The 26,644-nt window shown below is 41.9% G+C and overlaps 1 protein-coding gene and 1 pseudogene across 1 annotated transcript in view; one reads left to right on the top strand and one right to left on the bottom strand.

The window, feature by feature from the left end:
• Nucleotides 1-13,669, top strand: part of LOC122113639 — a 39,993-nt gene extending 26,324 nt beyond the window's left edge. Inside the window, exons 10-11 of the mRNA XM_042686706.1 lie at nucleotides 11,772-11,796; nucleotides 13,618-13,669. The gene's annotated coding sequence lies outside the window, so the exon portion shown is untranslated. The remainder of the gene's footprint in view (nucleotides 1-11,771; nucleotides 11,797-13,617) is intronic.
• An 11,671-nt stretch (nucleotides 13,670-25,340) lies between these two features.
• Nucleotides 25,341-26,275, bottom strand: LOC122113637 (annotated as a pseudogene).
• Nucleotides 26,276-26,644: the final 369 nt, after the last annotated feature.

Raw genomic sequence — 26,644 nt, 5'->3', positions numbered from 1 at the left:
AAGCTTGTGTGGCCTGTGATTGCTTCCAGGGCTTTTGTGGTCTGGGCATGGTTTGACGGTATTCTTCCATGGGTGGTGTTGCTGAAAGCTTCCTAACACAGGATAGAGAGGTGTTGAAGAAGTCACCAGGTCCGCATTAGCAGATAAGGAGATAAAACACACCTCCTCTCAGAAGGGATTAATGGTGGTCATGCCCTGTACCTGGTCAGGTATGTTAGTTCTCACTAGGTGGGCTGGTAACTAGGGAAATCTCATTAGAGGCTAAACAGAGGGGACACTCTGATTCTCAACTCTGAATCAGCAAGATGGTAGAAATATGTTATAACTTGGCCATTTTCCTGAGAAGAAAGCCTAACAAAGTAACACTGGTCTTTTGTCCTAACCACTGTGTCCCAAAGTCTCATTTACTTAGGTCACCAGGGGCGTTCAGTCCCCATGGCTCATACATGTTATCCTAGCTAGCTCTCAGGAGGCTGAGATCTGAAGATTGAGGTTTGAGCCAGCTTCTGCAGGAAAGTCCTCCAAGCTCTGAATTAGCTCCAATTATATAGCAAGAAGCTAGAACTGGGGGGCTGTGCCAGCCACTAGCCAGAATTTCAAGGGACAGTACCTAGGACCTGAGTTCAGTTCTGGGATTGGCACACAGACACACAGAAAGATTACCAGGAGAACCAAACTGCTGTGCAAACAGAACTCACCATGAGCGGTACCCTGTGAGTTTCTTTTTTCCCCTATCAGCAGGAGGTATGAAAGGAAAAGAAGAAAGTTGGTATGTATTTTTGAATCACTGCCTGAAGACACTGCCTCTATATAAAGAATGTATAATAGATGCAGGAGTGAAACTCCATGGAGTAGACTCTGAGTAATTAGCAGAGCTGAAACCCAGTTTGAAAGTGTGCTTGGAGTGATGGATGAAGGGAAAAGGGACCACAACCCAGTAACCATGAACTTCTGGAGCCCCCCGTCTTACAGGCATGGGGTCTGCACATCTATAGCTTCTTTTATTTTTTTTACATTTTTATTTTTTTTAAACCTTTATTGCCAAGGTGATATAGAGTGGTTACAGTTACATATGTAAGATAGTGAGTATATTTCTTGTTGAACTTCTTACTCCCTCATTTTTCTCCCACTTTCCCTCATCCCCAACCCCTACCCCCAGGTTGTACAGTTCATTTCCAACATATTATATCGCCCTTTGTCCTTTGCCTTACCATTTTGTTGTTACCCTTCCATTCTCTAATTCAGATAAACATATATACAATACCCAGAGTACGAAAATCAAATAGAGTGACAATAGGATAAAACATAGGGGGAAAATACAAAAGGAAAAAAATCACATAGTACATTGAAAACAAGAAGAACAAAGAAAAACCTCATTTCCATGTCTTGTTTAGCATCATCTTACCTGATCATATATACGTAGCTATTGAGTTATTTTGCTCATCTGCTAGGATTGTCCTAGATTTATACTAATTTTTGTAAATGAGGGAAACCATGGTTCCATGTTTGTTTTGTTCTGGCTTGCTTGATTTTTTTCCAAGTCTTTTCATTTCCTTACAAATAGGGCAGTGTCACAGAATTCCATTGTATACATACACCACATTTTCTAAATCCATTCATCTACTGAGCAACATCTAGGTTGGTTCCATATCTTAGCTGGTTCTATATCTTAGCTCTGGTAAATAATATAAATAATGCTTTGATAAGCAGATGTGCTGGTAGACCTTGTTTGTGGCCATTTGGGTAAGTGCCCAGAAGTGGGATTGCTGGGTCATAGGGGAGCTCTCTGTACTGTAGTCTTTTCAGGAACTGCCTTACTGCTTTCCAGAGTGGTTAAACAAGTGTACATTTCCACCAACAGTGTAGTAGGGTCCCCTTTTGGCCATATCCCTTCCAGAATCTGTTGTCATTAGATTTCTTGATTCTAGTGATTCTAGTTGCATTCTAGGTAGAGATTGATTCTAGTTGAGATTCTAGGTAGAATCTCAATGTTGTTTTGAGTTGCTTTGGTGGCTTTTGTGTTGAGCTCTTAATTTTATCCCATTGTGGTCTGAGAAAATGCAGGGAATTTCAGTATTTCAGAATTTGTACAGATTTGCTTTGTTCCATGTGCTGCTGAGAACATGCATTCTGATGCTGCTGGGTGAAATATTCTGTAGATATCTGTTAAGTCTAGTTGGCCTATGCAAGTGTTTAGATCTGAGGTTTCTCTGTTGAGTTTTTGCCGGTTGATCTATCCAGCAGGGAAAGTGGTGTGTTAAAGTCACCAACAATCAATGTCTTTGGATCTATGTGTGGTTTAAGGGAAAACAGTGTTTCTTAGATAACTTTGGGTGCTCCAGATTTGGTGTATAGATATTTAGAATTGTTATTCTGTAGGAGTGATCCCTTTATTAGTATGTAATGTTCTTCTTTCTCTCGTCTTGATAATTTTAATATGAAGTCTATTTTATCTTGTATTAGGATTGCAACTCCGGCCTGCTTATGGGGGTGATTTGTTTGGTAGATTTTATTTCAGCCTTTCACTTTCGGAATATGTTTTTGTGGGCAAGGTGTGTCTCTTGAAGACAAAAGATAGATGGATCTTGCTTTTTGATCCAACTAGACAAGCTATGTTGTTAACACCATTAATATGGAAAGTTAGGATTGAGGGATGTTTGGTAGTTCCTGCCATGATATCCACCTTCTTAGGGGCTGTGCCTCTTGAGTTCTTGCTATGATTATCTGATTCTCTGTTTAGGAGGCATTTCTCTGCCTTTATTGTGTTCTTTTTGGTTTTCTACATGTAAGACATCTTTAAATATATTTTGTAATGCTGGTCAGCTGGAGAGATATAGTTTTGGTTTTTCTTTCCTATGGGAGGTTTTTGTCCTCATGTTATGAAGAAGAGTTTATCTTGGTACGCTATTCTTAGTTGTTTGTGTTTAGGGCATGCCATATTTCATTCCAGGCTCCTCTTGTTTCATGGTCTCTGCTGAGAAAGCTGTAGTTATTCTTATTGGTTTTCCTTTATAGGTGATTGTTTTCTCCCTGACAGCTTTAAGGATCTTTTCCTTGGTCTCTATTGATCCTGTGGTGGTGGGATATCCTATTGTGGTCTGGTCTATTTGGGGTCCTAAAGGCTTCTTATGTCTGAATGGGCCCATCCTTTTTGATGTTTGGGAAGTTCTCTGCTAGGATTCTGTTAAATAAATTTCCTAGTCCTTTAGGGCCTCCACTACACTCATTAGCCTTAAATTAGGCCTTCTGATACTGTCTTCTCTTGAGTGGATCTATCATTGTTCTTGGATTTGTTTTGAATAATTGTTCTTAATCTGTAAATTGCAGGTTATCTTCAATTCCAGAGATTCAATTTTCTGCATTATCTAGCCAACTGTAGAGACTACTTGTTTTTTTTTTATCTCCCTTCCAATTGTTCAGTTTTAATGGCTTCCATTTCTTCCTTGAAACTTTGTTTTAGATCTTGTATGGACTTCTTTATCTCCTGGATTTGTTTTTCAGTGTTTACTCTCAAATCCCTTAGTTGAATGGCTATACTTCCATTGAACTCCCTTTCCTTCTGTTGGAATTCATTCAGTTGTTTGTGGATTCCATGAAATCATCTATTAATCTTTTGTTAGCTTCATCATGCTTATGCATAGCCCTATACAGCTTTCAATCTTCATTCAGCATGGTTTTAATAGTGTTTGTAGAGCACTTTTAAGAACTATCTTCTGGATTTTTCATTAACTGCTCTGTTGCCTGTTTATCTTGAAGGACTTGAGGTTCCTTGACTTGCCATTCTTCTTGTGTTTCTATGGCTTCTTCTGCCGATTTGGGAATGAAAACAAAAACAATTCCATGCTAGAACACTATTTTAAGGCATGCACCAACCCAGGGCCATGTAATTGCACAGACTTTGGAGGTTTACAATCAACTATGGGTATTTTCACTCTCTCCTTTATTTTTTGAGTATATCCAATTCTATGCCAGCACACATTCTTAAGCACCAACCAATCCAGAGCCCTGTAGTGGCACAGACTTTGAGGTTACAACCAAAGATAAGTTTTCTCACTATATCTCTTTTTTGGATATGTAAGTAGGTCCAATACACTTCAGAGCACAATTTTAAGACAAAATCCAATCCTACGCCATGTATTTGCACAGATTTTAAATGTACAAAATCATAGGTAGGTATTCCCCTATCCATCTCTGCTTTTCTTTGTGTTGGGGGGGGGGTTATTGTGAATCCAGTGGGGATTATATACAGTTGTAACCAGTGAACCAATCTGTCATGAGGTTTAACTCAATCTGAACCAAAAGGATAACCTGATGAGCCACTTTGACATAGTCAAAATGAATACAGATACGGTCTAGCTAAAAAACAACTCGGGATCAATAGACTAAGAAAATCAAGAAAGGAGAAGCGTGTCAGACATTAAGAGGTATAAGGAACATTAGGAGGAGAAAATAAGATTATAGAGGAATGTAGGGAAGGAAGAAAAGATAACTAAGACCTAAATTCAGAGAGGAAAAAGAAAAAATATTAAAAAATAAATGGAAAACTTAAAGAATGATAGAAGTATAAAGTACTAAGATTGAGAAATAGAGAATTGAGTAAAGTCTAAATTAAGTATGCCCACAAAGAGGAGACCTAATAATAACTGTCAGCTATATCTCTGAGAAAAACATAAAACAAAAACAATGAAAAATTAGACAAAATTTAAAAGTATATAATTACAAAAAATTAATCTTCAATTCATTTGGGGGATCTTATGTCTCCCCTGTGTCCGTATCCAGTCTCTTGATGAAGCCTCTGATTTCCTTGTGGTGCTCAGTTTTCCTGTGGTTTAGTTGGTTTCTTAAATCAGTTTGAGCAGACTAGCTCAGTGGGAGGGCAATCTGTTTAGTGTGTCACACAGGAGGGAGGTGGCTGTTTTCTCTAGCTTGGAGTGGTCTTTAGGGAGCTTGTGTGGGTGGGGTTGTGGGCTGTCTGGAATCAGTGGCTTTTCCCAGAGGGGCAAGCTCCTGAGACACTCTTGTGGCCCAGCCTGGAGCCACTCTTGGGTTTATGTGTATCCAGTTTTTAATTATTTTACCCTGCAGCTGGCTAAGCTGGCTAAGAGTGGCAGGGCTGCCTCTGGCTTTGTTTACCTAAAGTCACCCCACCCTGGGAGGAGCTACACTCTCTGGTGTAGGCAGCTTTCCCATGGGTGGAGTTGAGTCCCACTGTTCAGATTCCTTTGCCCTGATGAAAAATGGCACCACAGTCACAGGCCTGAGTTTCCTGCTAGCTGCTCTGGCCCAGTCTTTGCCAGTATCCTCGGGTGGTAGGGGAAGGGCTACTTTCCAAACACTGTTCTGTGAAGAGTGGGAATATCTTTTGTGGAGTAGTTAACCTTGGTTTTTCGGACCATCCATGATCTGTGTCTGTCTGTGGCCAGCAGGATCAAGATTTCTGCTTCTATTCAGTTCTCTCTGGTAGCGAGAAGCCGCTCACACTCTATCTCTGGCACGTTTGTCCTGGGCTCTGTCTGTTGCTATTTCCAATTCCACCACTACCAGAATATGCTCAAATCTGTGTTGTAAGCAGGCTGCCTGAATTTTTCCTGTCTGGCCAAAATCTCTGTACTATGATGGCTTACTTAGTGTGATACTTAGTGTGACTCTCTAGCCTTGGATTTTTTGCTGGAACACTAAAACTGGTTTCTTTGCAAGAGCTCAGACCCCAGCTGCTCCTCCACTATCTTCTTCCATCCTATAACTTATTTTCTTTTGATTTTCTGTCGTGAAGCTGATTTTTATTTTTTATTTTATTGTCAAGGTGATGTACATAGGGGTTACAGTTGCATACATAAGGTAGTGAGTACATTTCTTGTCAAACTTGTTACCCTTTCCCTCGTTTTTCTCCCTTTCTGCTCCTCCAATTCATTTAAACATATTGTCTTGTAATGCGGTTGCATTGGTTTGCACTTTGACCTTTGTCTCACCATTTTGTTGTTACCCTTCCGCCTTCCCTAATTCAGATAAACATATATACAATACCCAGGGAACCAAATCAAATACAGTGACAACAGAGGACAAACCATAGAAAAACATAGAAAAAGGAAGTAACTTCACACAATACATTAAAAATCACAATAAAAAGCTTGTTTCCATGCCATGGAGTTCATTTCGCTTGTCATCATCTTATATGATCATATGTACATAGCTTTTGAACTGTTGTGATCATCTGCTAGGACACTCTTAGACATATATTAATGATTACAAATGAGGGGAAACAGGAAATCTATGTTTCTTTGGGACTGGCTTACTTAGTATGATTTTCTTCAAGTCTTTCAATTTCCTTATTGGGGTGATGCCATTCTTTCTGTTGGTAGTATAGAATTCTATTGTGTATATAAAACACATATTCTTGACCCATTAATCTTCTGAGGGGCATCTAGGTTGGTTCCATATCTTAGCTATGGTAAATAATGCTGCAATGAACATGGTTGTGGTGGTAGTTTTAGTATGGCCTTGTTTATGGTCATTGGGGTAAATACCTAGAAGGGGGATTGCTGGGTCATAGGGGAACCTCCATGCTGCTTTCCAGAGTGGTTGGGCCAGTTTGCTTTCCCACCAACAGTGTAGTAGTGTTCTCCTTTGGCCACATCCCTGCCAGCATCTGTTGTTATTAGATTTCTTGATAATGGCCATTCTAACTAGGGTGAGTGGAATCTCAGCATTGTTTTGACTTGCATTCTTTTTATGGCCAGGCTTGTTAGTATTTCTTCATGTACCACTTGGCTATTTTTTTTTTTTGCAGTTGTGGGGCTTGAACTTTGGGCTTGGGCACTGTCTATTGGCTCTTCAGCTCAAAGCAAGTGCTCTACCCCTTGAGCTACTGTACCACTTCTGATTTTCTGGTGGTTTATTGGAGATCAAAGTCTCATGGGACTTTACTGCCTGGGCTGGCTTTGAACCTCAATACTCAGATCTCAGCCTCCTGAGCTATGATTACAGGCGTGAGCCACTGGCACCTGGTTACACTTGGCCATTCTTATTTCCTCTTTAGAGAAGACTAATAGACCACTTTGGGTTTTTTGGGTAATTTAATTTCTTTAGCTGTAAGTATGTTTTAGATATGAGGCCCTTGTCTGTTGTATGGCTAGTGAAGATCTGCCAGTCTGTGGCTTTCTGGTATGTGAAATTGATTTATTACACCATTTTCTGCAACTATCTTTCTTAGTAACCTTCATGATAGATGAGATCCAAAGATCTTCGAAGGTGGCACCAGAAACCCCAAATGAAGTCTATCCACTCCCCGTAGTGCTCTCAACACCAGACATTCTGAAAGGTGCTATGGAAATTTAATCATTAGCTTGAGTCAGGGACAAGAATTATGTGACATACTGTTGCCAGTAGAGAGAGAGGAAACTGAAGATTTGCAGGAGAATTTTCAATCAGTGAAAGCTTTCATTGACCTAATCAGTACTGCTACAAGCAGAGTTTGATCATGAATGTCATTCTCACATCTCACTTCAGGGCAGATGCATTTTAAAAACTGTTATTGTAAAGGTATACCTTTGTGTTCCTTTCCTGAGAACATACTTCTTTGGTCTCCCTGTGTGTGAATGCCCAGAGACCTGTATAATGTATCATCTCCAATAAACTACTGAAAAGCTGGAAGTGGAGTTGCGGCTCAAGTGGTAGTGTACTAGGTTTGAGCACGAAAAGCTTAGGGACAACCCCCAGGACCAGCAAAAAAGAAACAAATATAAAAAGAGAGAGACAATATTTATGGTGAAGATGAGGAAACCACGGGAAGGGGAATATGACAGGAATGCAGCTCCCTCAGTGCCTCTTTTCATGCAAGGTATCACTCTGTCTGTCTGATATTTCTATATGCACATTGGTGTGTATTTGAAGTAAGGCCAACTTCCATAGTGAAGACAGTATTGTCTTACAGACATTTGGTGTAAAAAGTTATATGCAATGTTTCTCTTGGGGTTATATAGGGTGATGGGACAAATATTGAAGGAAATACTGAGTACATAGTGAGTAATGCACTCTTGCATAGGGCTATCCACATACACAGGCTGTGAAATCAGGAAAGAACCCTGGGATGTCCTAGTATCTTACCTGCAATTGATAATGAGACTTTGCTCAGGTAGGAAGGGAGCCTCAGATAAATTTCTAAACACTAAAGCCAAGAGGTGATGCTGTTTCTCACCACAAAAATAGAATTCCATGAAAAAGGCTGAGTACTTACTCTTTCTGGACAGTATGGAACACCGAGGGGATGCAGAACGGGCTGGGAGAGTGCCTGCTTCCCAAGCACAAAGCTTTGAGCTCAAATGTTAGTACTACCAAATGAAAAAGAAAGTTTCAGCGCAATCATTAGTTGTTTTATTTCAAGGAGATATCAGTAGTCACGTGACAGATGTATAGGAGGAATAATTTTGTCACATGCCTGCTTTTGAATTCCCTTGGAACAAAGAAGTCTCCATTGACATTCATAGATTTCTGAGTTAAAGGAAGTAAAAATTCCAGTAGAATAAATTTGTGAAACGCAAGCAATGCTTACAAAGTAATTTAGAGAATGGAAAGTTATATGTGTGTATGTCTCTGTGTGTGTGTGTGTGTGTGTGTGTGTGTTTGTGTGTGAGAGAGAGAGAGAGAGAGAGAGAGAGAGAGAGAGAGATTTGAAATTGGTAATTAAAATGTTTAGGAAATGGTAAGGAAAGCAATACAAAAGAAACTCTTAAGTAATTTATACAGTAATGAAAGCGTCTGAAACTTTTAAATAAAACTTAATTGTTAGAAAAGCAATGAAACTTACAATCTGGTTCTTTGGGAAGATCAGTAAAAAGGGTTATGTCTCTATACAGGCTACCTGTGCTCATTAGTCCTGGTAGTCAACTTGATTTGCTGGAGAAACTACCAAGTCACATTTAATTAAAGATTAACATAAAATTCTTAGTTTTATTTCTAGATTCCCCAAATGTGCCTGTTGAAGCTTCCATTGAATTAGTAAGACAACCCTTTTTGCCTGAAACCAAAATGTTGCTTTGTTTATTATGTTTTTTTTAAATAACCTGTAACATTGCATTACAGAAAATATCTTTCTGGTAAAAAATGTATTTCTGCTTTTCTTAGGGAAAGAATTTCCCTGAAGACAAAAATGGCATCAGGCTTCTAGACAGAAGAATTACAATTAAAATACTGCATTTTCTTTATGCTCAGTTTAAAATGAGACAAAAGCAAGATATACTAAGAAATTTCTAAGCTCATTAGTAGGTTTTATGGTATACTATTAAAGTATTAGCAAGACTGTTTCTACTAAATATTTGCATCCCTATGGTACAACCAGAACCATAATCATCAATGGCTGTAATCAAAGTATCTGAGCACAGCTGCACATATGTCTCCCTGCACGCTTCTTCCTCCTACCCTCTGCCAACCTTGAAGTAAGTCCTGACTTCATTGCCCTGAGGTGGCACAATCCATCCAAAATGGATCTGCTCATTTCAACAGATATTTACGAGTTAGCTACTACTTATTGCTAATATGCAACAATATTAACTAAAATACATATATACAACAAAGCTAGACAACCTGAACCAACAGAACAGGCACAATACAACAGGTACTTCAGAATATCAAAGGTCCTTAAGCACAGTCAACTCTATACAGCAAGGGGAATGAGATGTCCACAGATCAATGGCTGTCACTGGAAAAAGACTTTGCTGGTCCTCTCTTTTTCCTTCTTATGTGTCCTCTGTTGCATGTCTTCCATCCATAGGACAAACATAGATGAGTGTCTCCCTGGCTATCTCATCTGGAGGCTGTCCATTCAAAGTCACTTCCAGAAGACATTTCTGTGGTCTTTACAAACAAATGGGCATTGACAGGTGTGACTTTCTAACTCAACTTCATCATACATCAGCAACCTCCTCACATCTGGGATGTTCAGATGGACTAAAAGTCATTTTTTAAAAGGCTGGGGAAGTTGAGAGCAGCTTTTTCATATTATATACACAGACCTACAAGCAGCCAGTAAATTTTTGGGGCTTCCGGTGGGCACAACGGCTTGGGCCACCACCCATTGCACTTAGTCATCCAGGGCTCTGCTGACCTTCCAGGACCATTAAGGGCCTTTGTCTGTCTTTGTGGTGAGGTGAGGTCCCTCTGGGGCAGGGAGGTCACCCCTGGTGCCAGATCTATTGGCTCCATGGCCTAGAATGCTGGCCAGCTTCCAAGGCCATTGGAGGTCTCCATCCTCCAGCCTGTGAAAGCTTCTGCCATTCTTCTTGCCTCGCTGTGTCCTGCCTGCCACCACCCAAGGGCGCTGCATCTTCGGCAGCGGGGAGAGGCCTTTGTCTGAGCCTGCCAAGGTGGAACCTGGGCTCCGAGGGGCCACTGCTGCCATCAAGTCACTGAAGTGGGGCGAGGGGATGTGGGGAACTCCCTGCCGTAAGTGCCCCCTTGTCTTCAATTGAATAAGTTATGATTAGAATCTTTGTAATTTTGAGGGTTCTTTCAGTTGGTAAATTCTAATTAAACATTTTTTTTTTCACAATTTTGTAAGTATTCAACGTAATGACTTTGTGATGGGGTTTACACTCCTTGCGATGGAGTTTATACTCCTTGTAATGCATTGTCTCACCAAAATAATGGACGCTTTCCTTTTCATGTTTTCTATCCTGTTCTATTCCTTCCCATAAAAATGCTGGTCACAATCTAGTAAGTTGGTTTTATAACTCACTGGTTATAGTTTGGAAAACTATGTTTTAGAGCATTCATTTCCCCCCCTCCATTATCTCTTTTTAAATAAGGTTTAGTTATGAAAACACAGTTGAGGGCTGGGAAGGTGGGGAAGGTGGCTCAGTGGTAGAGCACTTGCCTTGCATGCATGAAGCCCTGGGGTTCGATTCCTCAGTACCACATAAGCAGAAAAAAAAGCTGGAAGTGGCACTGTGGCTCAAGTGGTAGAGTGCTAGCCTTGAGCTGAAGAGCTGAGGGACAGCGCCCAGGCTCAGAGTTCAGGCCCCACGACCGGACCCCCCCCCCCCCCACAAAAAAAAAAGAAAACACAGTTGATTTGCAGTGGCTCACACCTATATAGTCTTACTGCTCAGGAGGCTTAGAGGGGGAAGATTGCCTTTCAAGGCAGCCTGAGCCTGGGTCCATGAGACCCACCTTGACCAATAAAACACCTGGTGTGACAGTGCACACTTGCCATCTCAGCCACTTGAGAAACAATCGTTAGAAGATCGCAGTGCACACTAGTAATCAAGGCCAAAAGCGAGACCTTATTCAACATTAAGAAAAGCCAAAAAAGGGACTCAGGAGCACAGCTTAAGTGGTAAGGCGTTTGCATAATGTGTGTTTGAGTTCACCCACAACAGTAACACCAGTCTCAGGAAACTCCCACAATGTCCATTGTGCACAACAGATTCTGCTGCTGGTGTGGTAGAAGAGTAGGCCCTTAACAACTAATATCTGTTGCAAGTGGACACTTACGAGTGGTAGGATTGCATTAAAATCTGCATGCAAGGGATCTCCTGTTGTTTGGATTAAGTATTTCATGACTGATAAATGACCTAAACAGAGTTGAGATACACATCTAGAAAAGACTGCTGGGGTTCTCTATACAATTACCTTACCTTTGGTTTTGAGATCCTTTTGACTTTGCCATGATTTCTCATATCTTTCCAATAGTCAGTCAGACTACTAAGAGCGTGTGCAAATAGGTCAAAATTAAAGTGTAAGTCATCCTGCAGATGTCTATATTCCTTTCATTTCAGTTGATATCCCAGTTCCTCAAAGCAAGTAAGTGTTCTACCATTATGATTGTGTTAAGGAAAAGAAGTCAGATTCCAAGTAAGGCTAAGTGTAATAGCCTTATACAAGCATTGGATAAAAATTGGCCATTTAGGTAAAAACTCCAATTTCTGGAAGAAATCTGGTTTCTCCAATTTCTGGAAGAAATCTGGTTCATGAAGCATTTGTATACTTTGAGACTGCCATGATTTTATGTGATTCTGTGTTTCCTGACTGATTTGTTAATCCGTGTACCACTGTATGAGGTACATGTATTTTCTCAGAAACTACTTCGACCTTACACCTAAGCAAACAATAGCCCTCAATAACCTCCTGAGATACAAAATCCATAAAAAAGACACACTTCAAACTTTCTATGTATGAAGTTGCCTATTCCTCTTGAGAAGCAACAAGTTAGATTTGTCACCCCCACTGCTCATACCCAGGGAAGAAACTAATGCAAGCAAATTAATGTCTGAACTTCTCAAAAATCTTCATGTAGGAAATACAAACTGTGAACTCAGCCAATGCCATTTCTCCCAACTGCCAAAATGGACTTAAGATTCAGTCATAGCAGAGAATTTTTTTAGTATCCCTGTGTAAACTGTGCTTGACTACCTTCCAGCCCATGGAGTTCATAGATGCTTTCTGCCAGGGATATCAAGTTGCCTTTTATTGTCACATAAACCAAGGTAGTAATCAGTTTTTACACACAGACTTTGAAACAGAAAGCACATAATATACTCCATAATATACTGTGAATATTTCTGGCCTGTTCATGTATCCTTTGAGGTACAAGTGATCTTACAAGACAGCATGACCAAATTCTGTAAGCTCTTGATTCATGTCTTAGAAGAACCTGGACTCTTGCTAGGCGCTGGTGGCTCACACCTATAATCCTAGCTACTCAGGAGGCTGAGATCTGAGAATCATGGATCAAAGCAAGACTGGGTAGGAAAGTCTGTGAGACTCTTGTCTCCAATCAACCACTAGAAAACTGGAAGTAGCTTGGTAGCTCAAGTGGTAGAGCATTCACCTTGAGCTGAAGAGTGCAGGGACAGTGACCAAGCCCAGAAATCAAGCTTCGCAACAGGAGGAGAAGGAGGAGGAGGAGGAGGAGGAGGAGGGAGGAGGGAGGAGGGAGGAGGGAGGAGGAGGGACTCAAAATCTTGACCAAATATTTTAGCATAAATTAGAATATTGTCTCCATGAACAATAAAAGGCTCAAATTTTGTCTGTAATCCTAGCTACTGAGAAATGGAGAGCTGAGAATCACGATGTAAAGCTAGCCTAGGCAGGAAGGCCCATGAAAGTTTTATCTACAATAAAATAAGAGAAAAACCTAAGAAGTACAGCTTGTGACTCAAGGATTAGAACAATACCTTTGAGCAAATATCCTCAAGGACTGTGCCCAGACCCTTAGTTTTAGGCACTAGTGCAACACAACACAAATAACAACAACAAAAAACCCACAAAAAACAAAGAAAAACCAAGTAAGAACATGAGACTCCTGAGTTCAAAGCCCCAGTACTGGAAGGCAGGCAGGCAAGCAAGTAGGTAGGTAACAACATGCACAAGTATATGTGCACAACACAATTTCCTTGTAAGACAGAATTGACAGACCAGTGTCCAACTGGTAGAGAGATAGAGAGGCTTCCTTTAGAAGGGAGGGCTTTAAACTGAACCAACTAGGGAACCTTCCATATGGAACTCCTCTGTGACCCAGGACCCCAACAACTTGTGCTGGGCTGGGTGGGGACAGACATGGGCACTACCCAGAAAGGGGACATCAAAGAATTGCTGTCAACCCTATCCCTATATTTTCTTCAGGAGCTGTGTGACATGCCTTCAACCAGACAAGAGAATACAGAAGATATCATTTGGAAGGAAAAATAGCATGGGAAGAAGGGCTGGATGCACATGCAAAAAACTCAAAGCTCACTGAAGATTTTGAAAGATAACTTTTGAAACGAAAAGTTAAGTGGAGAGAAGGGCTGGATATATATGTCAAAAACATGCCCAGAATATCTGGAACCTCTTGATGCATCAGTCACACTTGAGGGTAAGGTTGGCCCTTTGGCTCTGTGGGAAAGAAAAGAATCCTACTATGTATACAAGACAAGGTTATTCAAGCACAGAGGAGGAGTGTGCATACTATATGGAAAACAGACAGCAGAGTATTTTTGGGTGTGGTGGGGAGATGACATCATGAAAGGTCAATAACTTCATGAGTGTCATCAGGACCTACATCGACCTCAGGGTACCTTAGTAAGCAGAGCTCCTTCTGCAAGGCAGTGGGCAGGACTGTATCCCTATACCAACATGGACTTTGGATCTTCTCTGCTTTGCTTGCAGCTGCAGGACCAGCTCCAGCTGTCTAAGCATCCACGGACCTTACACCAGCACTGTGGCCAGCACTGGCAACTCCTCATCATCTTCAGCATTAGAGCAATAGGCACCAGCACAAATGCCTCGACCACAATCTGCTACATACATGGAAACTTCCTCCTTACTCTTCAGCCAACTCTAGAGCTAAATTCCACTTTGCACCAGCCCCTGCCACACACCTGCCCTTTGCCTCACTAATCCTTTGCCTTCTATCCCATATGACCTGCTGTTTCCTTTATATCTACTCTTCTTACAACTAAAGTTTATTTCTAGGAAAACAAGGTACACAATAACCACTCTCTAGCCAACCTCCCCCCGCCCCCCGCACCCCAATCCAAACAGTTCTAATCTGTGGACTCAAGTCATTTTCAAGGTGGTACAGTCACTGGGCCTGTCTACTAGGGAGCACAGTCCTCAAACAGCTAGCTTTCAGAGGACACCCCCGCCCCATACCTCTCCTTGTTCTTGGCAGCCAACAGACTAGACAACCTTATTCTAGATTGCTCACCTCCCTTGCTGGTGGCTTCTTATCTGCACATGGAGTAGGAGTAGGAAGACAAAAAGGAGGAGGAGGAAAGCTCTGATTCAGGTCACAGGTCTCTGTGTCCCAATGGGAAATGAAAGAGAACAAAACTCACAGGGTAAAAGAGAAAGCCTGGCAATCCTCTTTGCATTCTCCCAGGGTGCATGGACTTTGAGAGGTCAGGAGTGCAAAGGCACACACAAAGGGAAGGGCATATTCCAGCGGTTACCTGGGTCCATTGGGGAAGAACTACCCAGGAGTACATGTTGAAGAGACCATTCCTTGGGCTGGAAGTACACAAAAGGTCCTACCAGAAGCTCTCTTGCTCAGGAATCCATGAGGGAGAGCCTTTCAATCCAAAGAACATGGCCAGCCCATCTCCTCTCTTTTGCCCAATGACTACACACAAATGGTCTAAATTAATGCAGACATGGATGGAAAAACCAACCCACCCACCAACCCGTGTGCAAACCATTGTACAGAGTCCTCGGGTTTCATTTTCTAGCCAGCACCCTGGCAGGTGGGGTGGAAGGAACTGCTGGCCAGCACTCAAGAGAATATGGGGGAGACAGACCCCTGGGAGAACCCTCCCTAGACAAATCGGGGGTAGATCAGAGAACCCATCTAAGCTCTTAAGAAATAGGTCACCTGAATTAACTAATGGAGCCAATGCTGGGGATTCATGCCCCGGGGACTCTTGCACAACTTTTAAGATATTTTGGCAACACAACTTCCTCCTGACAGCACTGGGAAGAGCAAGAATTTGGTAAGCTCTAGAACATCCGCACAGAAAGCACTGATGGGCACACTTGGTCCATGGCTACCAGGGAACACTGTGTGGTAGTGTTACCTGCTGCAAGCAGCAGCAGGAGGAGAGGAGGCTGGGCGGGCCCATTCTCTGTCACAGAGTATTCAGGAAGCCTAGCAAAAAACCCTTTTCCCTGACAAGGCAGCTGTGGACATGTCACTGTGGAGAGCAGAAAGCACCACATGCACTTGAGATGTTCACCTGTGAGCAGACACAGAAACCAAAGAATCCCTAGTCCCACTCGACCCAGACATGAAGACAGTCCCAGGAGACAAGACACATTCTGACAGCTGCCCCACCTGACTGGAACCCAATGTCCCGACTAGCTCTGCTGGGACAGAAGGTTCACAGCCATTTCTTTCTTCACTGAGGTACCTCAGACCGCAATGTCTTCCTCATCATCCTTTATTCCTAGAGGAAGGGTCATCACATACTATGTCTATCCTCTGCATCTTCAGTGATCTTTTCAGTGAAAGACCTGTGGGGGTTTTTTTCTTATGCATATTGAAGCACAGACAAGTTCTTTTCCTAGAAAAAAGAAGCAATTTCATAAGTGTAATAACAGGAGGATAGTAAAAGTGACTTTAGTGAGGAGGCATAAATGTCTGCTCCATACCTACATGTGCTCCTATATTGAGGTTTTTCCTAACACCTAACTTTGTCACACACAATGAAAGCAGCTGAGGAAGGAAAATCCTTGAGAATATTCTCTCTTATTAGATGTTGCCATCTAATAAGAACTCCACTCAAATGTCTGTGGTGCTCAGTTAATAGTATATTCACACTTAGCCTATGTAGGGAGCTAATTGAGTGAGGGGGAAATGTGATCTCTGAAAATGAATTTTTATATAGTCTTACATTTCTTAACTCTGTGGCCCCATTACTGTGTTGGTTTCCTTTCTGTGGTTGCTGTTGGGTATGACTCTAAACTCCTCAGTCTGACAGAATCATAGACTTGCATGCCTCTGTGGAAAACAGTAGAGATCATATAAAGGGTTTACCAGCCGCACTCAAGCTGACATTGGACAAAATGATGTCACAATTACCATCTGACACTAAATGAGACTGTTAAGGATTGGCTAATGATCCAGATACCCGCAGAGACTGTTGGGTTCACTGTAGCTTGTTCCTTTGTGTTCCTCAGTACTACTCCAGCACTCACTGCTCACCATTTACCACTCGCTTCCACAGAGAAGTGAGTTCTCTTGGGCTGCACAGGTTATATAAAAATCAACTTTCTTTGCTAAGCAAAATAGTCACTGGGCCTGTAATCCCAGATATTCACTCAGGAGGCTGAGACCTGAGGGTCAAAGTTCAAAGCAAGGCCACGGCAGAAAAATCCTTGAGACTCTTCTCTCCAGTTGACTACCAAAAGGCCAGAAATGGCACTGGGACTCAAAGTGGTAGAGTCCTATCCTTGAGCACAAAAGCTCAGTGACAGTATCCAGGTTCTGGACCCAAGATCGGGACCAAAGAAAAAGAGAAGATAGGAAAAGAGCCAGCCTCAGAGGTAGAGAATTGTCTCCAGAACTACAGGAAGAATCTCCTATTCTTCAAGCCCTGCCTATGGATTAAGCAAGGCAGCAAAGGCACAGAGGCTGGGACACTGCTCTTGCAGAAGGACCAATCACATGAGCCATTACAAAGGATGCTTAGCAAAGGGCTCAAGCAGAGAGCATGACTGCATGTACCAAAGTGCTTGCACAAATGTGCATCCTAGGAAAGGAGTACAAAGGATACTCTTACATTATCTACCCTAGGGTTGGGGACATAGCTCAACCCAGCTCTACTACTACTACTACTACTACTACAGAACATATTTTAGAAAGCTGCACCCCAAATACATCATGGATTGCTCACCGCCATGTCAGAGCTGGGGTCAGGAGTGGCAATACAGGGAGCTTTAATGTCATGTGTACTATGTAATCTTCTTGTAAAGAGAATACATACTTTTTATGTAATACATGCTATTTATGTATAAATAAAACATAGGACAACTTAGATTGTGTGTGGGGGGAATAAGCTAATGAGTGGAGTAAGTTACTGAAATGTCCCCTAAGAGCTCTGGCAAGATATTATACTCACCACACACTGTTCAGGCCAGCATGACACTGGACAGCAGATCAAAAGGAACAGGGCACATGAAAAAGGAAGATGGGGGGTGGGGAGATCAAGAAGCCCTGGTATTCAGGAACCAAGTTCACTCTGCTGGAAAGAGTGTAGCTCTCAATTTTTGGTGGCCCATCTGAAACCCTGAGCTCCTCTTGAGAACAGCAACGCAGGCTGAGTTGCTGAGAATCTCAGAAGACGAATACACAACCAGAGCCCTCACACCACAAAACAAAGACTAGGGACCAACAGACCTCTAATGGGCAGGAAGAAGGCTTATTTTCTAGAAGCCTCCTGATCTAAGTGTGGGTAAAACTACTCAGAGATGCTTATCCAGCAGTGATTAGTTAAGTGCTGTGACTAGACAAGAGTCATGCCAATTGGCATAACAGACTTAAAAAGGCAGTGGTCACCCTGAAACCTGCACTTCACAATTACAAAGTGGAAGTATTTTGGCCTCAGAAGCCTTGAACATGAACACAAATAAAAGGGAAAATTGTATCTTTTCTACCACACACAGCTAATATTACCATCAAGCTATTCACAACATGAGTTGAAAAAAATGGGAGTCTAAGAGAAATGAATTCTGCTACAGAAGCTTGTCCTGTAAACTGAAGCTGCATATAGGCCTCAGGATACTAACTTGCTTCCCAGGGTGGCATATACTTAAGAATTCATCTCAGAGTTCCATATCTTATTTTAAATTTTGAAGACATTTTATACTTCTAATTCTTCTTTGGATTAGCTGTAAGAGCACACATTATTCCTCATGAATTGATAAGACTTGGCACCTGTAAACAAACACAATCTGTAAAGGCAGTACATTTAAAATTATGAAGGATTGCTGAAAAAACTGACATGAATGTAGAGGTATGCTGTGTCAGGGATTGGAAGGTTTGTGGTTAAGATGACAACTCTCTCCAAACTAATCCATAAATTCACTGTAAAACCATCATACACAAGGCATTTTTCATATATCAATGACCTATTTCTAAAACATATTTTAAACAAGCAAATCTTTAACAGCAGGACAATCTTAAAAAAATTAGAAGGCTAGCAGTACTACCATTTTTACAGTCAGTATATGGCTAGGGTTGGGGGTCAAATGGTAGTGTGCCTGACTAGCAAGTACAAGGTCGAGTTCAAACCCCAGTTACACACACACACACACACACTCTTCTCAACAGCATAAGAAATAGACCACCATGCACACAACAGATTTTTTGACAAAAGTGATAAAGATATTCAAAGCTCTTTAAAGATTTGAACTTTTCAAAAATGTTGAAACTTGACAAACTTGTGGGGAGAAGATGATCCTTAATCCTACCCTCCCATTTCTCCTGCCCCCCCCCAAGTTGTATAGATCATTTCCAATGTAGTGACTAGTGGGTTTCATTGCTGAATTGGTTCACCCTTTGTTCCACCATTTCTGTGCCTCCTCCTTACCCCCCTCCCCTAATCAGATACACTTATATGAAAGACAAGGGGTACAGAAATAAAAAAACAGAAAAAAGAAAGAAAGAAAGAAAAAAGAACCACAAACAGTACAATAAAAAACCTCTTGTTTCCATTTCTTGGTTCATTTCAATAAGCATTTTATATGATCATATATGCACATAGCTATTGAGACCTCTGTCCGCCTCAAATCAATCATGTCCAAGTGTAATTTATTGTCTTTTGCTATCCATTAGGTTTACATGAAGATTTATAGGCATATTCTAATTAGTACAAATGAGGGAAACCATGCAGCCTATGAGAAATCACTCAAAAGAAAAAAATGACAAACTAGGTAGATCTAATCAAAATCAAGTATTTTCACTTATCAAAAAAACATCATTAGAAGGACAACCAGTTTTTTGGTCCTGCTGCTCATTTTTCTAAGTTGCCTTACTTTCTCTTTACTAAGTAAACTCTTTAAAACTTAAAAACAAGAAATAAAACAAGCAAGCAAACAAAAAACCAAACATCATTAGAGCCTGTGCCAGTAGCTCACACCTGTAATCCTAGCTAGTAAAGAAGCTACGATCTTAGGATCATGTTTCAAAGTCAGCCAGGGTAGGAAACTCTGACTCATCTCTACACACACACACACACACACACACACACACACACACACACACACACACACACAGGCACACACCCAAACAAACATGTCAACGCAAGAGACTATGAAAATTTGTCTCACCAAATGACAGGAGTTTTGCTAGTTTCAGTATATCTAATATCTGTCACTGCATAGAAGCCTCTCACGTCACTAAAGAGATTTGCCTAAATAGTGACACATGACCTGTCATTCTCTTTCATGGCTAAAGATAATAACTGGGTATTTCCTTGACAGCTTTTTACAACATCCAGGTTCCCTGAAAAAGTGCCTAAATGTCTCCAGTTCCTGTCTTAAACCTGCAGTCACCTTTGATTCCAGGAAGGACAGAGCCTCACAGACATCACTGGACATGATCACCTACAAGCACAAGTACAGCCGTACCATGCCTTCCAGGGATGAGGATCTCTCCAGGACCCTGCTACATAACCAGAGCTGAGGTCATGATCAACCAGACTGCTCTGATTAATCAAAATTGCTTACATACACATAACTCAAACACCCCAGTTCTTCTGCTACTTATACCTACAAGCTCACCTATCTCTGTACGCCAAAGATGAGCTGAAATGTTTCTGTTCCATCTTCTCAAAATGGATATTTTCACCAAAATCCTTTCCTACCTTTCCCTATTGTTTTTGTTTTCTTTCCTTGGGCAAAGGGCTGGACCTGATAGGTTGGAATTGATAGACTCTGGCCTAGGACTTTTGTCTCAAACATAGCTGTCAACCATCCAGCCAAAATATGGGCAGGAGACACACAGGTGGTGTTCACCACCAGCAGCCAGCCACCAAGGGAGCAACAGGTACAGTGGGTCTGCTTCAGTGCACCCTGCACCACAATGACTCCAAAAGATGGCAACAGAGCAAGTGTTGGGCACTGACAATGGGAGGACACAACAAAGGATCTACTCTAGAAAAAGGCACAGCACAAATTCAATGCAATACCTATCAATAATCCAACCTCATTCTTTAATGAAACAGACCAATCCAAAAATTCATATGGAACAATAAAAGACCCCAAATAGCAAAAATGATCCTTAACAGAAAAAACAGTGCTGGAAGAATATAGATACCAAATTTCAAACTCTACTACAAAGCCCTAGTAATCAAAACAGCTTGGTACTGCACAAAAACAGATTTCAGGACCAATGGAATAGAATGAAAACCCAGAAATGAACCCCACAGACCTATAGCTACCCAATCGTTGATAAGGGAGCTAAAAAAATAGAATGGAAGAAAGACAGCCTGTTCAGTAAATGGTGGTGGCAAAATTAGTTAAATACCTGTAGAAAACTCAAGTTAGATCCTCATATATCACCCTGCACCAAAATCAACTCCAAATGTATGAAAGACCTCAAAGTCAAAGCAGACACCTTGAAAACATTACAGGACAGAATAGGAAAACCTTAGGGCTCCTAGACACAGGCTGAATTTTTTTCAGTAGAGACCCAGAATCATAACAAATCAAAGAAAGGTTGAACAAATGGGATTGCATGAAGCTGCAAAGCTTCTGCATGGCAAAGGACATAGTTAGCAAGATCAATAGAAAGCTCACAGATTGGAGAAGATCTTCACTAGCCATACAACGGACAAGGGTCTCATATCTAAAATATACCTGGAATTCAAAAAATTAAATCCTCCAACAACAAATCCTCAAAGAAACAACTTCCCAATAAATAAGTGGGCTAAAGGCTTAAAGAGAAACTTCTCTGAAGAGAAATAAGAATGGCCAATAGACATATATGAAGAAATGCTCAACCTCTCTAGCCACAAAAGAAATGCAAATCAAAATAATATTGAGATTCCACCTCATCCCAGTTAGAATGGATATTATGAAGAAATAACAACAGATGGTGAAGGGCATTGGCTGGAAGGGAACCCTACTGCATTGTTGGTGGTGGTGTAAACTTGTTCAATGACTTTGGAAAGTAGTATGGAGGTTCCTCAGTAGACTCCACATAGAGCTCCCCTATGACCCACTTTTGGGCATTTATCCAAATGATCACAAACAAGACCATACTAAAGCTACCCAGCACAAATATGTTTATTACAGCATTATTTACCATAGCTAAAATATGGAACCAACCCAGATGCCCCTCAGTAGATATATAGATCAAGAAAATGTGATACACACACACACACACACACACACACACACACACACACACATACAATGGAATTCTATGCCTCCATCAGAAAGAATGGCATCCCCCCATTTGTTAGGAAATGGAAAGACTTGGAAAAAATTGTACTAAGTGAAGTCTTTCAGGCCCAAAGAAACATAGGTCCTATGGTTTCCCTTATTTGCAATAACTAGTATATGTCTGGGACAAGCAGAAAAGTTCAAAAGCTATGTACATATGACCAGCTAAGATGATGTTAAGCGAAATGAACCCCAAGATAGGGACACAAGTGGTTTTTTCTTTCTTGCTACTGTTTTTAATGTATTTATATTATACCATGTGATTTTTTTCTGTTTCTTTGTACGTTCCTCCCTCACAGCATAACTCCTGTTTTCACTGTATTTGATGTCAGTGCCCTGCATCTTGTATATACACTTCTCTATCTTGGGGAGGGGAAGGGAAAAAACAAAATTCTTATATAGGGATACAGGTTGACCCATTGTAACAATGAGAGACAGAAGACACTGTTGAAAAACGAACTTTACAATTTAGGCGAGGTTGAGGGGTGGTGGGGGAGGGAAGGGAGTGTAGGGGAAAACAAAGGACGAGGTAACAATGCTTGATAGGAAATGTACTCATCACCTTGCTCATGTAACTGTGACCCCTCTGTACAGTATTTTTACAATAAAAATGTATTTTTTTAAAAAAAGCTTCACCAATATTGCATATGCATCCAGGTAGTGCTTCCATTGAAAGCAGTCGGTGTCACCTTTTACAACACCTCAGGTAAACGGAATCACAAATCTTATGAATTCAAGCTTCACCTCTCAGCATGTCTCTTGCATGTCTGCTCCTCACTGCTCTGTATTTTATTCCTTGTGCAGATGTACCATGCTCACATATCCTGTCACCTGCTGACACACATCTCTCTGTTTCTGCTCTTTGCTGATACTATAAATAAAGCTCCTATAAGTGTCTTTAAACAAGTCCTTATGAGGCTACACTGTAGCCTGGGTAAATATCTAAGCGCGGAATTGCTGGGTTACGTTTCAAGTGCACAAAGAGCTGTCAATTATTTCCAAAGTGACTATTTGTACCATTTTCTATGCTCAACAGCAACACATATATTCTGTATTATTCTCTACCAACAACAGATGATCACTCATTCATGGTGTCAGTCTGTGTCAGTTGGCACCACTGCTTTGGGTCCTGTAACAACACTGTGCACCTTGGCAGAAGTGAGCCTGCTCAACTTCCAGCAATGGGGTGGCAAAGACAGAGAGGGCGAGAGTCCCTTCCTGGGCATACCTCAATAACATAAATCTCTTTCCACCAAGCCCTACATCTCAAAGATTCCACCCTCTTCCTCTAGCACCCTGAGTCTTTAGGGAACATTCATACCAGTTCAGTACCCTGTGATCTAAGGCCTACTAATGCTACAGCTATTCATGTCCTTATTTAGCTATCATATACCACATCTCATAAATCAATTTTTCAAAAAAGTGCTAGTTCAAAAAAGTAAGATGGGGCTCAAAGCCAAGACCATGTACATACTGGGCAGGTAGTCTACCACTGAACCCCAACTTCTGCCTTTCTAACCTGGCCTCAGCAAGTACTTAGGTCCTGAGTTCAATCCCCAATACTAGAGAAAAGAAATCTTTACATAGTTTTGGTATACATCTTCAGCCACACACACACACACACACACACACACACACACACACACACACACACACACACATTGCCAATACACAATAGTCTGTCCTTTCGTTAGATCCCTTTGAAAGCAAACTAAAGTCCAATACACTATTTTTCCCAAGTATAATTAATTCATGCTCTGTATGTTTTCAGAGTTCTGGCTTCTCTTTATAGGCCTACATGACATTTGGAGTTCGGTTTGGTGTATAAGCTGCAGTTTGGGCTCATCTACTTCCACACAGATGTTCTGTGTTGTACCACCATTTGAAGTGATCCTCTTTCTCTCACTGAATTATCATGACACTTTCAATTTAAAAAAATAATGGACACTATATTCTTGATTACTTCTGAACTTTTCATTCTGTTATATTCATTTATCTGTCTTGTCTTTGTCCCAACTTTTCAGTGTCCCAAGCACTTTGTAACTTTCTTGAACTTGATCCTTTTCAAAATTATCCTGCCCATTCTACACACATCTATACAAACTTTAGAAACTGGTTTGTTAATTTCTATCCAAAAAAGCCTGCTAGGACATAGTTAAGTAAACTGCCACTCTGGCAGCACTGGAAATTCACTATATGAAAGTAGTACCTTGTGATACCATTAGGCAGGTCTGGCCTGTGCGCAGTTGCTACTACTCTTGAGATCCCCAGTGATGACACTTGCTGTGTGTTGCTGAGCTGGCTGATGAGGGGCAGCCCATGGAAGCCTCAGATTGGGGCTGGGCCCCAGAAAGCCAAAGGCTGGATCAAAAGGCTGGGGCTTTTCACCTAGAGAAACAGAGGCCAAGGCAGTGTTGGATCATCAGTGGTTAATGCCTACATGATGAAACCACCATGCAAACTAAAAAATAAGAGGTTCACAGCACTCAGGCAGTGCTCTGAGGCAAAGGAAAGTACTGACAAAGAAGTTGCCATTCACTGAAGCAGATTATGAGTACACTGCATCTTGATCAATGCCATCCCTTTCAACATTCTTTTTTTTAATTTTCAATACAACTTTATTCATTACACATTAAAAAAAATTCCCACCCTTGGAAATGAGCTAAAAAAAATAATCAAAATCCAATCTCCCACCTCCCTGTTACCACTTCCTCCCATTCCCTCCAAAAGAAGGGAAAGAAAGGCAAAGGAAAAAAAAATAAAACAAAAAACTGAAAAACAAAAACACCCAAACCTCCCAAAACAAGGTAGTGCATTTCCCCAGGGGGAAGAGAAATTTACACTGGAGCTGCTGGGAGCTGAACGGAGATCTTCTGGATACAGAAACCTGCAAAGAAAGATACTCAAAACAGAAAAAGAAACACAAAAGGAAACAAAATAGATCACCAGGCAATCTGGAGAGGCAGGGAGCTGGAGAGAGGGGTGGGGTGGGTGGTAGACCTGGCAGGACAGGAGCAGGCAGGTGGGGTCTGGGAAAGGCAGGGAGAAGATGGAGGGAAGGTAACAAGCAGAACAGTTTGATGTCCTTCCAGAGCCCTGGGTAAAAAAAAAAAACAAAAAAAAACCATCCTACCACCCAAGCCCACCTACCCTTGAGCAGCCCCCAAGGGAATAAAAGGGGCAGGGAAACATGGGGAGCAGTTTGCACAGTTGAGTCATGTCCATGGCGAATCCCCAGAGTAAATGAGCAGCCCCCTGCCCCAACCCCTGGGCCTTCCCCTACTCCCCAGAGCAGGTCCCTCCTCAGCAGTTAGTTAAGGGATTCTCCCCCCTTCCAACAGTATATCTTTTTTTAAAAAATATTTTTTTCCCTCAAGGTCATCTGTTTTTCTTTTTTTTTTTTTTTAATTCTTTTTTCCCCCTTCTTTCCTCTTTTTTTCCCCCCTCTCTGTCCTCCTAATACACACTTTTTTTAGTAAGGGCAATACCATGATGTCGCTCTAGCCGGCTCCTGTAGACGTGCCCCCGGGGCCTGCTGTTAAAACCACTATAGAATCAAGATCGGGAACTGTTGTAGTTTGTGGTCCTGGCACGGTAGCAGGAAACCCCCGTCTGTCGTGCTGATGTCTGGTCTGTTGGTCCATTTGGGAATCACCTTGATTTGTCTTCCTCTAAAAAGGGACTCATCTAAGGCCAGGGAAGTCCTCACTGACTCTTTGTCTGAGAACTCTATATATGCAAACCCTTTGGGATGGCCACTAAATTTGTCACAAAGTATGGTAACCCAGTTGACTGAACCACAGCCATGAAAGGGAGCTTCTAGGTCTTCTGCTGTTGCACCATAGTCCACATTGCCAACATAGATGGAGCAGGCATCAGCCTCCATCCTCTCTTCAATAGACATGATCACTGGGCCAGAATTGCCTGGAGGTGGGCTCATGTTCATCTGCTTCTCTACCTCGTTCTGTAGCTCCTTTTGCTTCTCAGCTTCTTCCTCCATCTCCCTGAGGTGAACTTTGATCGCTTCCAGCTCCGAGTCCTCAATGGTGCTGTCCCCTGGATCACTCTCGATCAGTCCCGGCTCTTCCTCCTCCTCTTGGCTGCCAGGCATTCCCGAGCCAGGCCCAGGGCCCGGAGCTCCCAGGGAGGGGGGCGGGCACATGGGAGCTCCTCTTCAGGCTTGGGCTCCAGCTCCAGCAGCAGCTCCCCAGGATCCAGTTCCTCAGTCTCCAGGCCATTCCCTTAGTCCCCTGCGACCCTCGGGGGCCCCCTTCCTGGCCGCCCCCCGGCCCCCCGGCAGAAGATGGCGCCACTGCCCCGGCCCAGAGCCCTGACCACCCGCAGCCCCCGCTGCCATCACCGCTCCCTTTCAACATTCTTACCCACCCTTCCCAACCATCCAAACCCCCTTCCCTTACATAATTTTAAGGTGTGTTTTGAATTTTTTGCCATGTGTACAATGCATATTGATCTGTGTTGCCATTTGAACATCTTCACCCTCCTTCAACCCACCCCTTTCCTTATATATCTCAATTCTGTGGTATATACACTTAATTCTTGCCTGCATTCTCACTCAACATTAAGCAAAGCAAACCAGACCCAGAGAAATGTAAGTTGCATGGTTTCCCAACATTTTTGGCAGCCTACAAATCTACAAGTAAACACACTAGGTGGTAAGCAATGGGTTACAAATTAATTAAGTGTAAGAGACTGTGGAGAGCACAAA

The sequence above is a fragment of the Dipodomys spectabilis genome, unplaced genomic scaffold, assembly GCF_019054845.1.
Source record: "Dipodomys spectabilis isolate Male_0828 unplaced genomic scaffold, ASM1905484v1 ptg000098l, whole genome shotgun sequence".
NCBI lineage: Eukaryota > Metazoa > Chordata > Mammalia > Rodentia > Heteromyidae > Dipodomys > Dipodomys spectabilis.
Note: the sequence above shows the minus strand (reverse complement) of the source record. Positions and strands in the feature narration are given on the sequence as shown.